General features: G+C 44.8%; 8 non-coding genes and 2 pseudogenes across 8 annotated transcripts; all 10 read right to left on the reverse strand.

Moving 5' to 3' along the window:
- Positions 1–3,511: 3,511 nt before the first annotated feature.
- LOC141213141 (U2 spliceosomal RNA) lies at positions 3,512–3,696 on the reverse strand. Its single transcript, XR_012282717.1, has one exon. It is a non-coding gene; the product is annotated as a U2 spliceosomal RNA (small nuclear RNA).
- A 524-nt stretch (positions 3,697–4,220) lies between these two features.
- Positions 4,221–4,383, reverse strand: LOC141213220 (U2 spliceosomal RNA; annotated as a pseudogene).
- A 1,115-nt stretch (positions 4,384–5,498) lies between these two features.
- On the reverse strand, positions 5,499–5,689 carry LOC141212842 (U2 spliceosomal RNA). The gene has a single exon (XR_012282428.1). It is a non-coding gene; the product is annotated as a U2 spliceosomal RNA (small nuclear RNA).
- A 1,112-nt stretch (positions 5,690–6,801) lies between these two features.
- LOC141212843 (U2 spliceosomal RNA) lies at positions 6,802–6,992 on the reverse strand. Its single transcript, XR_012282429.1, has one exon. It is a non-coding gene; the product is annotated as a U2 spliceosomal RNA (small nuclear RNA).
- A 1,115-nt stretch (positions 6,993–8,107) lies between these two features.
- Positions 8,108–8,298, reverse strand: LOC141212844 (U2 spliceosomal RNA). Its single transcript, XR_012282430.1, has one exon. It is a non-coding gene; the product is annotated as a U2 spliceosomal RNA (small nuclear RNA).
- A 1,118-nt stretch (positions 8,299–9,416) lies between these two features.
- On the reverse strand, positions 9,417–9,607 carry LOC141212845 (U2 spliceosomal RNA). The gene has a single exon (XR_012282431.1). It is a non-coding gene; the product is annotated as a U2 spliceosomal RNA (small nuclear RNA).
- A 1,118-nt stretch (positions 9,608–10,725) lies between these two features.
- On the reverse strand, positions 10,726–10,916 carry LOC141212846 (U2 spliceosomal RNA). The gene has a single exon (XR_012282432.1). It is a non-coding gene; the product is annotated as a U2 spliceosomal RNA (small nuclear RNA).
- A 1,112-nt stretch (positions 10,917–12,028) lies between these two features.
- On the reverse strand, positions 12,029–12,219 carry LOC141212847 (U2 spliceosomal RNA). Its single transcript, XR_012282433.1, has one exon. It is a non-coding gene; the product is annotated as a U2 spliceosomal RNA (small nuclear RNA).
- A 1,115-nt stretch (positions 12,220–13,334) lies between these two features.
- LOC141212848 (U2 spliceosomal RNA) lies at positions 13,335–13,525 on the reverse strand. Its single transcript, XR_012282434.1, has one exon. It is a non-coding gene; the product is annotated as a U2 spliceosomal RNA (small nuclear RNA).
- Positions 13,526–14,640: 1,115 nt separating this feature from the next.
- Positions 14,641–14,846, reverse strand: LOC141213172 (U2 spliceosomal RNA; annotated as a pseudogene).
- Positions 14,847–15,383: the final 537 nt, after the last annotated feature.

The following is a 15,383-nucleotide window of genomic DNA, read 5'->3' on the forward strand; positions in this document are numbered from 1 at the left end:
TAAATTTTTAAAGAACATTTTTGTTTGTTTCTTCACCCAGTCCCACCACTCACAAACATTCCCAAACTCATTTTTATGCTTACACCATTCTTCATACCGCCTTTCATACTCCTTTCTCACATCTTCATTCTCTAACAGTTTAACATTTAACTTCCACAATCCTCTCCCAAACACTCCATCAACTTTTATATCCAACTCACACAACATACACACATGATCTGAAAAAAGAACGTTTTCCTGCCTATAATTAACAGAAACCATATTTTTAGAAATAAAACAATAATCCAATCTGGATTGTACCCTACCACTCTCAGAAAAGAAAGTGTTCAACAAAGGATTCATGTTACACACGCGCTGCATATCACACAACCCAAAATCATTCACTAACTCCAATAATGCTTTCCCAGACACATCCACATTCACTCTCCCCACATCACAGTTCATATCACCCACAATTACCACAGGTATTCTTCCTGGAACAAAAAGCTTAATTTTTTCAAATAAATTTTTGCGCTCATTTTTTTCAACTGGCGCATAAACATTAATAACACAAAACTTTACATTCTTGTATACAAAATTAGCAAGGATACATCTCCCCACCTCAATAACCAAATAATCACTCAAAACAACCTCCCTTCCTTTAACCAAAATACCCACACCATCATTCTTATTACATGCACTCCCCGACCACACAGACGCTCCATAAGACCATTCATCCCCTTTCACACCATCCACTACCCCACATTCTTGTAAACAAAAAATAGATGCATTTTGCATAGCTAAAAACTCAAAAATAGCAGCTCTTCTTACTTTACTTTTAAACACTCTTACGTTTTGGGACACTATGGTAAATCCCATAATACTTCTACTCCTTCACCAATTACACAAAGAAATAGCCTTTGGCCTAAACCAAAGCTCACAAGAGGACAAAAAGAAAAAACATTTACAATATTATATGGTGACACTATCCAGCACCACCACTATCCTCCTCCGCCATCAGAACAGAACAGCTGGTTTCCGACCCGCTGGCTTCACCAGCCACACTCCTCATTCTGGCAGTTCTGATCTTCCTCTGAGGCTCACTAAAATCTGCATCATCACTGCCCCCACCATCCTCCCTACGACTCTTCTTTGCACCCCTATCATCCTCCGAAGAAAAATCTTCAATGTTTTCAGGACCCGAAGGGTGTTCAGGACTGTCGGGTTCCGAGATTTGCACTTCACATCCTGTTGCGTCCATTGCCTCTCCAAAAGTCATCATCTCAGGCAGCTCTGCTTCCACCACTTTCCTAGATATTCTCGCAGACACTGCCTTTTTCTCCACCTTTGCCACTTCCCTCCAGAACTCCTTTTCTTCCCTCCGCTTCTTCCTCATTTCTTCAGCAGAAGAAGAACATGGTCTCAGGGACACCTCCTCTGGCGTCGTAGAGGGAGAGGCTCTACCAGTTTCCCGCCTCCTTCCCTCTCTCTCCTCCCTCTCCAATCTTTCCAGCACTTTCAGTGCGCTTGCCATCTGCCTCCTCTCCAGCTCCTCCTCCTTCTGTTCTTTATCAGAACGTCTAGGTGCACTCATAGGACAGTCCTTATACATGTGATCACTACTCCCACAGACATCACAGGACTTGGCCTCTGGACACTGGTTGGCCATATGCCCCTCCTTTCTGCAATTTCGGCAACACTGCCCTTTAAGGCATGTTACCATGGTATGTCCGAAAGAAAAGCATCTACGGCAAAACATGGGCTGGCCTGGGTAAAAGAGGAAACCTCTATGGCCTGCAACGGAAAAATTTGATGGAGGGTGTCTAAAGCCCCCCACACTGTCAGGATCCCTTTTCAATTTCACACGGAATTTATACTGACAGTTAAAGATTCCTAGACAATTGACTTGCTTCACTCCCTTCCGCACATATTCACAGTAGCGAGAGAGGAAGCACTCCAGCAGCTCAGGGTCTGTAAAAGGGTTATAGACAGTCACAGTCACCTCCTTTTCTTGCAGACCAAACAAAGGTTCCCATCTAACTCCTTCCAAGCAGGGGTCACTAGAGTGACCACGGAGCCATTCAAAGACATTAAGGCAAACATCCTGGTCCATAAAGGTAACGTCATAATTACCTTGACGTGAAAATTCGTTGACACTGAAGATCTCAGAACGTCTTGCTCCAGCTTTGCCTTCAACGATGTCTTGGACAATGAAAACCACGTTGTTCTTGTTCTGGTCAGATGGATCCACGGACAAATGGATGGTGTTCTTCACAAAAGACATCTTGGATTCTGTCGGTATGGAATACCACAGGAAAAAGCAGAAAATCCGCCACAAAAGGGTCCGGATTCCTCCAGGAGACTCGCACCAATCAAGGTACAGTCATACGATCTTAGCCAAAAGGCCGAGAAGCGATAACCAGAATTGGTTTCAAACTACGGAGCCACCCAAGGATCCTGAAAAGTCCATTTGTGGAGATGAGCTCCTGGACTCCCGTTAAGAAGACATGTTGTCAACCTCTAGATCCCTTACATGCCTGCACTTTTCGGCTTGCTGCTGCTGCAATCCACGCGTTTTAGATCTGCATAACTCCACCTCTTTAAACACAGCACCTTCACCCCCTGCTGTTCCCACCCGCCTCAACACCGTTGGAAGGGAGGAGAACCAATTAAGGCGGGGGGTGGGGTGGAACGAGCAGCTGTCTACCCTTAGCAGGAGGGCTCCTGATTACATACCTCTCCTGCTGCTGCTGCTGCTGGCTGTCCAGCAGCAGACTGAAGGTGGCTGCTGCTGTGCACAGGTATATAAAGGCTCAGAGCCTATTATGACACGCGCAGCCAGCGTTCCATTGCCACATTCCATATACTGCAGGCAGGATACCTGGCTGGCTGAATGTCGCTGAGAAGCTCACAGAGACCGCCATAAGCAACAGTTTAACAGAATGCCACAGACTAATCAACCAAACTTTTTGGGTTGGGTTCTCTTTTATAGTCTGCAGGCATTAAATGAAAGAAGTCAGTGTTCCAGCAGAGGGAGACAACGTTTCAGAAAAGGCATTGTAGCAAACCAAAAAAGAAATTTTAAGCGCAGCAGAGTAACCAGCGCACATACCTGTTAGCTCAGGTGAGTTTAAAAGGCTGCTGTTGATAACAAGGGCATTTGCTAAATAGATGGTGTGTGTGCAACAATATACTGAAAGGTCAATTATATTGTGCAGCTTATCTCACCACCTGTAGTTATTTAGGTGAAAGCTCCAAAATGCTTGCCTAATATGTCTGTTTATCCAAAAGGAAGTAAAAAGGGAGAGCTAGAAAGATAGCATTGCATCACATTACATGGCAATGCAATGCACAGTTGCTGAAGTTGAACCAAAATGAGCTTGTAATCTGGCTTCTGCAACTTTGAACATGAAAAATCCAATGAGGAGAAGAAAAGCAAAGCCAAAGAGTCCATCCCAAAATCCGACAAACAAGCAAAATGAACAAAAAACATTGAATTCAATTCTTTCTGATTTTAGAAACTGCATTAAAGAAGGGGTGCACCGGTCCTGGAGATACTGCAATACCAGGTCAATGCGTGGAGTGGACAGAGCAAGCTCTTTTTCCATCTCCCTGTTCTAAAAATCCATTTAATATATGGTCCCCAGATAGGGGACGTATCAGATATTAAACTGATAAGAACAGATTTTTTTTTGATTGAAGCTGCATCCAAGGCACTGAAAAATGTGACCGAAGTCACACCAAAACAGCGCACGAGGCGAGGATTCATGTGGACCCTTCCCGGAGGAGAGGGTCCCCAATAAACCATCCCCATCCCTCCGAGCCAGAAGGCCACAGCGAGGGTCAAGGATCTCCGATGCTCTCCCTAGCCGAAGCCGGAGAAGAGCCGTTTTCGTGCTCCCAGCTTGTATCTAGGCTGCCACCCTAGTGGAGCTGGAGCCTGTGTTGGTTTCTCAGCCCAAAGCTGACCGGACCTCCGACCGGGTTTATAAAAATTCCCCTTCCTAGCCCGGAGGCCAGGAATAGGGGGGGTTGCTCAGAAAGTATGATTGGCAAAGGTGCGGCGTGCTACGAAGCCAAGTCTTTCTGGGGTTCCCAGTCCCAGTAAGCTTGGACTCCCACCAGGGCGCCTACTCCTGGGGCACATTGCTCCAAAGCCCTCACACTTACCCAGACTAGTGACTTCGATCCTGGAGGGGCATGTTTTCCATCAGATAATTCTATGAGCCACCTGGCGTACTAACAAGTGCACCAAACCAGTGTGTAATATGCATCAATTTACTAGGGCAGCCCAAGGACAAAACTGCCTTTTCAAATGATACTACACTTGATCTTAGCCAAAAGGCCGAGAAGCGATAAGAACAGATACTACACTTGATCTTAGCCAAAAGGCCGAGAAGCGATAACCAGAATTGGTTTCAAACTACGGAGCCACCCAAGGATCCTGAAAAGTCCATTTGTGGAGATGAGCTCCTGGACTCCCGTTAAGAAGACATGTTGTCAACCTCTAGATCCCTTACATGCCTGCACTTTTCGGCTTGCTGCTGCTGCAATCCACGCGTTTTAGATCTGCATAACTCCACCTCTTTAAACACAGCACCTTCACCCCCTGCTGTTCCCACCTGCCTCAACACCGTTGGAAGGGAGGAGAACCAATTAAGGCGGGGGGTGGGGTGGAACGAGCAGCTGTCTACCCTTAGCAGGAGGGCTCCTGATTACATACCTCTCCTGCTGCTGCTGCTGCTGGCTGTCCAGCAGCAGACTGAAGGTGGCTGCTGCTGTGCACAGGTATATAAAGGCTCAGAGCCTATTATGACACGCGCAGCCAGCGTTCCATTGCCACATTCCATCTACTGCAGGCAGGATACCTGGCTGGCTGAATGTCGCTGAGAAGCTCACAGAGACCGCCATAAGCAACAGTTTAACAGAATGCCACAGACTAATCAACCAAACTTTTTGGGTTGGGTTCTCTTTTATAGTCTGCAGGCATTAAATGAAAGAAGTCAGTGTTCCAGCAGAGGGAGACAACGTTTCAGAAAAGGCATTGTAGCAAACCAAAAAAGAAATTTTAAGCGCAGCAGAGTAACCAGCGCACATACCTGTTAGCTCAGGTGAGTTTAAAAGGCTGCTGTTGATAACAAGGGCATTTGCTAAATAGATGGTGTGTGTGCAACAATATACTGAAAGGTCAATTATATTGTGCAGCTTATCTCACCACCTGTAGTTATTTAGGTGAAAGCTCCAAAATGCTTGCCTAATATGTCTGTTTATCCAAAAGGAAGTAAAAAGGGAGAGCTAGAAAGATAGCATTGCATCACATTACATGGCAATGCAATGCACAGTTGCTGAAGTTGAACCAAAATGAGCTTGTAATCTGGCTTCTGCAACTTTGAACATGAAAAATCCAATGAGGAGAAGAAAAGCAAAGCCAAAGAGTCCATCCCAAAATCCGACAAACAAGCAAAATGAACAAAAAACATTGAATTCAATTCTTTCTGATTTTAGAAACTGCATTAAAGAAGGGGTGCACCGGTCCTGGAGATACTGCAATACCAGGTCAATGCGTGGAGTGGACAGAGCAAGCTCTTTTTCCATCTCCCTGTTCTAAAAATCCATTTAATATATGGTCCCCAGATAGGGGACGTATCAGATATTAAACTGATAAGAACAGATACTACACTTGATCTTAGCCAAAAGGCCGAGAAGCGATAACCAGAATTGGTTTCAAACTACGGAGCCACCCAAGGATCCTGAAAAGTCCATTTGTGGAGATGAGCTCCTGGACTCCCGTTAAGAAGACATGTTGTCAACCTCTAGATCCCTTACATGCCTGCACTTTTCGGCTTGCTGCTGCTGCAATCCACGCGTTTTAGATCTGCATAACTCCACCTCTTTAAACACAGCACCTTCACCCCCTGCTGTTCCCACCCGCCTCAACACCGTTGGAAGGGAGGAGAACCAATTAAGGCGGGGGGTGGGGTGGAACGAGCAGCTGTCTACCCTTAGCAGGAGGGCTCCTGATTACATACCTCTCCTGCTGCTGCTGCTGGCTGTCCAGCAGCAGACTGAAGGTGGCTGCTGCTGTGCACAGGTATATAAAGGCTCAGAGCCTATTATGACACGCGCAGCCAGCGTTCCATTGCCACATTCCATCTACTGCAGGCAGGATACCTGGCTGGCTGAATGTCGCTGAGAAGCTCACAGAGACCGCCATAAGCAACAGTTTAACAGAATGGCACAGACTAATCAACCAAACTTTTTGGGTTGGGTTCTCTTTTATAGTCTGCAGGCATTAAATGAAAGAAGTCAGTGTTCCAGCAGAGGGAGACAACGTTTCAGAAAAGGCATTGTAGCAAACCAAAAAAGAAATTTTAAGCGCAGCAGAGTAACCAGCGCACATACCTGTTAGCTCAGGTGAGTTTAAAAGGCTGCTGTTGATAACAAGGGCATTTGCTAAATAGATGGTGTGTGTGCAACAATATACTGAAAGGTCAATTATATTGTGCAGCTTATCTCACCACCTGTAGTTATTTAGGTGAAAGCTCCAAAATGCTTGCCTAATATGTCTGTTTATCCAAAAGGAAGTAAAAAGGGAGAGCTAGAAAGATAGCATTGCATCACATTACATGGCAATGCAATGCACAGTTGCTGAAGTTGAACCAAAATGAGCTTGTAATCTGGCTTCTGCAACTTTGAACATGAAAAATCCAATGAGGAGAAGAAAAGCAAAGCCAAAGAGTCCATCCCAAAATCCGACAAACAAGCAAAATGAACAAAAAACATTGAATTCAATTCTTTCTGATTTTAGAAACTGCATTAAAGAAGGGGTGCACCGGTCCTGGAGATACTGCAATACCAGGTCAATGCGTGGAGTGGACAGAGCAAGCTCTTTTTCCATCTCCCTGTTCTAAAAATCCATTTAATATATGGTCCCCAGATAGGGGACGTATCAGATATTAAACTGATAAGAACAGATACTACACTTGATCTTAGCCAAAAGGCCGAGAAGCGATAACCAGAATTGGTTTCAAACTACGGAGCCACCCAAGGATCCTGAAAAGTCCATTTGTGGAGATGAGCTCCTGGACTCCCGTTAAGAAGACATGTTGTCAACCTCTAGATCCCTTACATGCCTGCACTTTTCGGCTTGCTGCTGCTGCAATCCACGCGTTTTAGATCTGCATAACTCCACCTCTTTAAACACAGCACCTTCACCCCCTGCTGTTCCCACCCGCCTCAACACCGTTGGAAGGGAGGAGAACCAATTAAGGCGGGGGGTGGGGTGGAACGAGCAGCTGTCTACCCTTAGCAGGAGGGCTCCTGATTACATACCTCTCCTGCTGCTGCTGCTGCTGGCTATCCAGCAGCAGACTGAAGGTGGCTGCTGCTGTGCACAGGTATATAAAGGCTCAGAGCCTATTATGACACGCGCAGCCAGCGTTCCATTGCCACATTCCATCTACTGCAGGCAGGATACCTGGCTGGCTGAATGTCGCTGAGAAGCTCACAGAGACCGCCATAAGCAACAGTTTAACAGAATGCCACAGACTAATCAACCAAACTTTTTGGGTTGGGTTCTCTTTTATAGTCTGCAGGCATTAAATGAAAGAAGTCAGTGTTCCAGCAGAAGGAGACAACGTTTCAGAAAAGGCATTGTAGCAAACCAAAAAAGAAATTTTAAGCGCAGCAGAGTAACCAGCGCACATACCTGTTAGCTCAGGTGAGTTTAAAAGGCTGCTGTTGATAACAAGGGCATTTGCTAAATAGATGGTGTGTGTGCAACAATATACTGAAAGGTCAATTATATTGTGCAGCTTATCTCACCACCTGTAGTTATTTAGGTGAAAGCTCCAAAATGCTTGCCTAATATGTCTGTTTATCCAAAAGGAAGTAAAAAGGGAGAGCTAGAAAGATAGCATTGCATCACATTACATGGCAATGCAATGCACAGTTGCTGAAGTTGAACCAAAATGAGCTTGTAATCTGGCTTCTGCAACTTTGAACATGAAAAATCCAATGAGGAGAAGAAAAGCAAAGCCAAAGAGTCCATCCCAAAATCCGACAAACAAGCAAAATGAACAAAAAACATTGAATTCAATTCTTTCTGATTTTAGAAACTGCATTAAAGAAGGGGTGCACCGGTCCTGGAGATACTGCAATACCAGGTCAATGCGTGGAGTGGACAGAGCAAGCTCTTTTTCCATCTCCCTGTTCTAAAAATCCATTTAATATATGGTCCCCAGATAGGGGACGTATCAGATATTAAACTGATAAGAACAGATACTACACTTGATCTTAGCCAAAAGGCCGAGAAGCGATAACCAGAATTGGTTTCAAACTACGGAGCCACCCAAGGATCCTGAAAAGTCCATTTGTGGAGATGAGCTCCTGGACTCCCGTTAAGAAGACATGTTGTCAACCTCTAGATCCCTTACATGCCTGCACTTTTCGGCTTGCTGCTGCTGCAATCCACGCGTTTTAGATCTGCATAACTCCACCTCTTTAAACACAGCACCTTCACCCCCTGCTGTTCCCACCCGCCTCAACACCGTTGGAAGGGAGGAGAACCAATTAAGGCGGGGGGTGGGGTGGAACGAGCAGCTGTCTACCCTTAGCAGGAGGGCTCCTGATTACATACCTCTCCTGCTGCTGCTGCTGCTGCTGGCTGTCCAGCAGCAGACTGAAGGTGGCTGCTGCTGTGCACAGGTATATAAAGGCTCAGAGCCTATTATGACACGCGCAGCCAGCGTTCCATTGCCACATTCCATCTACTGCAGGCAGGATACCTGGCTGGCTGAATGTCGCTGAGAAGCTCACAGAGACCGCCATAAGCAACAGTTTAACAGAATGCCACAGACTAATCAACCAAACTTTTTGGGTTGGGTTCTCTTTTATAGTCTGCAGGCATTAAATGAAAGAAGTCAGTGTTCCAGCAGAAGGAGACAACGTTTCAGAAAAGGCATTGTAGCAAACCAAAAAAGAAATTTTAAGCGCAGCAGAGTAACCAGCGCACATACCTGTTAGCTCAGGTGAGTTTAAAAGGCTGCTGTTGATAACAAGGGCATTTGCTAAATAGATGGTGTGTGTGCAACAATATACTGAAAGGTCAATTATATTGTGCAGCTTATCTCACCACCTGTAGTTATTTAGGTGAAAGCTCCAAAATGCTTGCCTAATATGTCTGTTTATCCAAAAGGAAGTAAAAAGGGAGAGCTAGAAAGATAGCATTGCATCACATTACATGGCAATGCAATGCACAGTTGCTGAAGTTGAACCAAAATGAGCTTGTAATCTGGCTTCTGCAACTTTGAACATGAAAAATCCAATGAGGAGAAGAAAAGCAAAGCCAAAGAGTCCATCCCAAAATCCGACAAACAAGCAAAATGAACAAAAAACATTGAATTCAATTCTTTCTGATTTTAGAAACTGCATTAAAGAAGGGGTGCACCGGTCCTGGAGATACTGCAATACCAGGTCAATGCGTGGAGTGGACAGAGCAAGCTCTTTTTCCATCTCCCTGTTCTAAAAATCCATTTAATATATGGTCCCCAGATAGGGGACGTATCAGATATTAAACTGATAAGAACAGATACTACACTTGATCTTAGCCAAAAGGCCGAGAAGCGATAACCAGAATTGGTTTCAAACTACGGAGCCACCCAAGGATCCTGAAAAGTCCATTTGTGGAGATGAGCTCCTGGACTCCCGTTAAGAAGACATGTTGTCAACCTCTAGATCCCTTACATGCCTGCACTTTTCGGCTTGCTGCTGCTGCAATCCACGCGTTTTAGATCTGCATAACTCCACCTCTTTAAACACAGCACCTTCACCCCCTGCTGTTCCCACCCGCCTCAACACCGTTGGAAGGGAGGAGAACCAATTAAGGCGGGGGGTGGGGTGGAACGAGCAGCTGTCTACCCTTAGCAGGAGGGCTCCTGATTACATACCTCTCCTGCTGCTGCTGCTGCTGCTGGCTGTCCAGCAGCAGACTGAAGGTGGCTGCTGCTGTGCACAGGTATATAAAGGCTCAGAGCCTATTATGACACGCGCAGCCAGCGTTCCATTGCCACATTCCATCTACTGCAGGCAGGATACCTGGCTGGCTGAATGTCGCTGAGAAGCTCACAGAGACCGCCATAAGCAACAGTTTAACAGAATGCCACAGACTAATCAACCAAACTTTTTGGGTTGGGTTCTCTTTTATAGTCTGCAGGCATTAAATGAAAGAAGTCAGTGTTCCAGCAGAAGGAGACAACGTTTCAGAAAAGGCATTGTAGCAAACCAAAAAAGAAATTTTAAGCGCAGCAGAGTAACCAGCGCACATACCTGTTAGCTCAGGTGAGTTTAAAAGGCTGCTGTTGATAACAAGGGCATTTGCTAAATAGATGGTGTGTGTGCAACAATATACTGAAAGGTCAATTATATTGTGCAGCTTATCTCACCACCTGTAGTTATTTAGGTGAAAGCTCCAAAATGCTTGCCTAATATGTCTGTTTATCCAAAAGGAAGTAAAAAGGGAGAGCTAGAAAGATAGCATTGCATCACATTACATGGCAATGCAATGCACAGTTGCTGAAGTTGAACCAAAATGAGCTTGTAATCTGGCTTCTGCAACTTTGAACATGAAAAATCCAATGAGGAGAAGAAAAGCAAAGCCAAAGAGTCCATCCCAAAATCCGACAAACAAGCAAAATGAACAAAAAACATTGAATTCAATTCTTTCTGATTTTAGAAGCTGCATTAAAGAAGGGGTGCACCGGTCCTGGAGATACTGCAATACCAGGTCAATGCGTGGAGTGGACAGAGCAAGCTCTTTTTCCATCTCCCTGTTCTAAAAATCCATTTAATATATGGTCCCCAGATAGGGGACGTATCAGATATTAAACTGATAAGAACAGATACTACACTTGATCTTAGCCAAAAGGCCGAGAAGCGATAACCAGAATTGGTTTCAAACTACGGAGCCACCCAAGGATCCTGAAAAGTCCATTTGTGGAGATGAGCTCCTGGACTCCCGTTAAGAAGACATGTTGTCAACCTCTAGATCCCTTACATGCCTGCACTTTTCGGCTTGCTGCTGCTGCAATCCACGCGTTTTAGATCTGCATAACTCCACCTCTTTAAACACAGCACCTTCACCCCCTGCTGTTCCCACCCGCCTCAACACCGTTGGAAGGGAGGAGAACCAATTAAGGCGGGGGGTGGGGTGGAACGAGCAGCTGTCTACCCTTAGCAGGAGGGCTCCTGATTACATACCTCTCCTGCTGCTGCTGCTGGCTGTCCAGCAGCAGACTGAAGGTGGCTGCTGCTGTGCACAGGTATATAAAGGCTCAGAGCCTATTATGACACGCGCAGCCAGCGTTCCATTGCCACATTCCATCTACTGCAGGCAGGATACCTGGCTGGCTGAATGTCGCTGAGAAGCTCACAGAGACCGCCATAAGCAACAGTTTAACAGAATGCCACAGACTAATCAACCAAACTTTTTGGGTTGGGTTCTCTTTTATAGTCTGCAGGCATTAAATGAAAGAAGTCAGTGTTCCAGCAGAAGGAGACAACGTTTCAGAAAAGGCATTGTAGCAAACCAAAAAAGAAATTTTAAGCGCAGCAGAGTAACCAGCGCACATACCTGTTAGCTCAGGTGAGTTTAAAAGGCTGCTGTTGATAACAAGGGCATTTGCTAAATAGATGGTGTGTGTGCAACAATATACTGAAAGGTCAATTATATTGTGCAGCTTATCTCACCACCTGTAGTTATTTAGGTGAAAGCTCCAAAATGCTTGCCTAATATGTCTGTTTATCCAAAAGGAAGTAAAAAGGGAGAGCTAGAAAGATAGCATTGCATCACATTACATGGCAATGCAATGCACAGTTGCTGAAGTTGAACCAAAATGAGCTTGTAATCTGGCTTCTGCAACTTTGAACATGAAAAATCCAATGAGGAGAAGAAAAGCAAAGCCAAAGAGTCCATCCCAAAATCCGACAAACAAGCAAAATGAACAAAAAACATTGAATTCAATTCTTTCTGATTTTAGAAACTGCATTAAAGAAGGGGTGCACCGGTCCTGGAGATACTGCAATACCAGGTCAATGCGTGGAGTGGACAGAGCAAGCTCTTTTTCCATCTCCCTGTTCTAAAAATCCATTTAATATATGGTCCCCAGATAGGGGACGTATCAGATATTAAACTGATAAGAACAGATACTACACTTGATCTTAGCCAAAAGGCCGAGAAGCGATAACCAGAATTGGTTTCAAACTACGGAGCCACCCAAGGATCCTGAAAAGTCCATTTGTGGAGATGAGCTCCTGGACTCCCGTTAAGAAGACATGTTGTCAACCTCTAGATCCCTTACATGCCTGCACTTTTCGGCTTGCTGCTGCTGCAATCCACGCGTTTTAGATCTGCATAACTCCACCTCTTTAAACACAGCACCTTCACCCCCTGCTGTTCCCACCCGCCTCAACACCGTTGGAAGGGAGGAGAACCAATTAAGGCGGGGGGTGGGGTGGAACGAGCAGCTGTCTACCCTTAGCAGGAGGGCTCCTGATTACATACCTCTCCTGCTGATGCTGCTGCTGGCTGTCCAGCAGCAGACTGAAGGTGGCTGCTGCTGTGCACAGGTATATAAAGGCTCAGAGCCTATTATGACACGCGCAGCCAGCGTTCCATTGCCACATTCCATCTACTGCAGGCAGGATACCTGGCTGGCTGAATGTCGCTGAGAAGCTCACAGAGACCGCCATAAGCAACAGTTTAACAGAATGCCACAGACTAATCAACCAAACTTTTTGGGTTGGGTTCTCTTTTATAGTCTGCAGGCATTAAATGAAAGAAGTCAGTGTTCCAGCAGAAGGAGACAACGTTTCAGAAAAGGCATTGTAGCAAACCAAAAAAGAAATTTTAAGCGCAGCAGAGTAACCAGCGCACATACCTGTTAGCTCAGGTGAGTTTAAAAGGCTGCTGTTGATAACAAGGGCATTTGCTAAATAGATGGTGTGTGTGCAACAATATACTGAAAGGTCAATTATATTGTGCAGCTTATCTCACCACCTGTAGTTATTTAGGTGAAAGCTCCAAAATGCTTGCCTAATATGTCTGTTTATCCAAAAGGAAGTAAAAAGGGAGAGCTAGAAAGATAGCATTGCATCACATTACATGGCAATGCAATGCACAGTTGCTGAAGTTGAACCAAAATGACCTTGTAATCTGGCTTCTGCAACTTTGAACATGAAAAATCCAATGAGGAGAAGAAAAGCAAAGCCAAAGAGTCCATCCCAAAATCCGACAAACAAGCAAAATGAACAAAAAACATTGAATTCAATTCTTTCTGATTTTAGAAACTGCATTAAAGAAGGGGTGCACCGGTCCTGGAGATACTGCAATACCAGGTCAATGCGTGGAGTGGACAGAGCAAGCTCTTTTTCCATCTCCCTGTTCTAAAAATCCATTTAATATATGGTCCCCAGATAGGGGACGTATCAGATATTAAACTGATAAGAACAGATACTACACTTGATCTTAGCCAAAAGGCCGAGAAGCGATAACCAGAATTGGTTTCAAACTACGGAGCCACCCAAGGATCCTGAAAAGTCCATTTGTGGAGATGAGCTCCTGGACTCCCGTTAAGAAGACATGTTGTCAACCTCTAGATCCCTTACATGCCTGCACTTTTCGGCTTGCTGCTGCTGCAATCCACGCGTTTTAGATCTGCATAACTCCACCTCTTTAAACACAGCACCTTCACCCCCTGCTGTTCCCACCCGCCTCAACACCGTTGGAAGGGAGGAGAACCAATTAAGGCGGGGGGTGGGGTGGAACGAGCAGCTGTCTACCCTTAGCAGGAGGGCTCCTGATTACATACCTCTCCTGCTGCTGCTGCTGCTGGCTGTCCAGCAGCAGACTGAAGGTGGCTGCTGCTGTGCACAGGTATATAAAGGCTCAGAGCCTATTATGACACGCGCAGCCAGCGTTCCATTGCCACATTCCATCTACTGCAGGCAGGATACCTGGCTGGCTGAATGTCGCTGAGAAGCTCACAGAGACCGCCATAAGCAACAGTTTAACAGAATGCCACAGACTAATCAACCAAACTTTTTGGGTTGGGTTCTCTTTTATAGTCTGCAGGCATTAAATGAAAGAAGTCAGTGTTCCAGCAGAAGGAGACAACGTTTCAGAAAAGGCATTGTAGCAAACCAAAAAAGAAATTTTAAGCGCAGCAGAGTAACCAGCGCACATACCTGTTAGCTCAGGTGAGTTTAAAAGGCTGCTGTTGATAACAAGGGCATTTGCTAAATAGATGGTGTGTGTGCAACAATATACTGAAAGGTCAATTATATTGTGCAGCTTATCTCACCACCTGTAGTTATTTAGGTGAAAGCTCCAAAATGCTTGCCTAATATGTCTGTTTATCCAAAAGGAAGTAAAAAGGGAGAGCTAGAAAGATAGCATTGCATCACATTACATGGCAATGCAATGCACAGTTGCTGAAGTTGAACCAAAATGAGCTTGTAATCTGGCTTCTGCAACTTTGAACATGAAAAATCCAATGAGGAGAAGAAAAGCAAAGCCAAAGAGTCCATCCCAAAATCCGACAAACAAGCAAAATGAACAAAAAACATTGAATTCAATTCTTTCTGATTTTAGAAACTGCATTAAAGAAGGGGTGCACCGGTCCTGGAGATACTGCAATACCAGGTCAATGCGTGGAGTGGACAGAGCAAGCTCTTTTTCCATCTCCCTGTTCTAAAAATCCATTTAATATATGGTCCCCAGATAGGGGACGTATCAGATATTAAACTGATAAGAACAGATTTTTTTTTTTTTTTTTTAATTTGGCTATCCCCCACATGGGGATAAAAACCGTTTATTTAAAATTTAACAAATTACAGAAATAAAACCATTACATCCACATTACACTTTCGGGACTTCAAAGAAAAATAAAAATTCCATCACAGCAAATTTTACAAGACTTCAAATATTCCATAGGTTAAAAAGCCATTTGCCTGCCAACGTTACATTCTTTTTCCTGTCCAATAAATAGTATATGTACATTTCACTTTTACAAAAGGCTAAAACATCATCTACTGGTAACATTTCATGTTTAAAAACAGCAATATTTCTAGCATTCCAGAGCGCTATCTTGGCACAATTCACTATCTTCCACGCCATTATTTTTTGGTCCATTGTTGGGCATTCCAGAAGACCATATAACACTGATGCAAAATTAAAGTCCTTGAGGTCCACCATTTTCTCCAGCAGGGGGATTAATCTTCTCCAGAACTCTTTAGCAAAAGCACAAGTCCATAAAAGATGCTTCACTGTCTCTTCTTCTTGACAACCTTCTCTTGGGCAGATGGCAGACCTCACAAAACCTCTTCTGTACTGGAATGCCCGGCAAGGA

This window comes from Phyllobates terribilis, unplaced genomic scaffold, assembly GCF_046119375.1.
Source record: "Phyllobates terribilis strain yellow unplaced genomic scaffold, ASM4611937v1 Scaffold_187__1_contigs__length_3656778, whole genome shotgun sequence".
Taxonomy (NCBI): Eukaryota; Metazoa; Chordata; class Amphibia; order Anura; family Dendrobatidae; genus Phyllobates; species Phyllobates terribilis.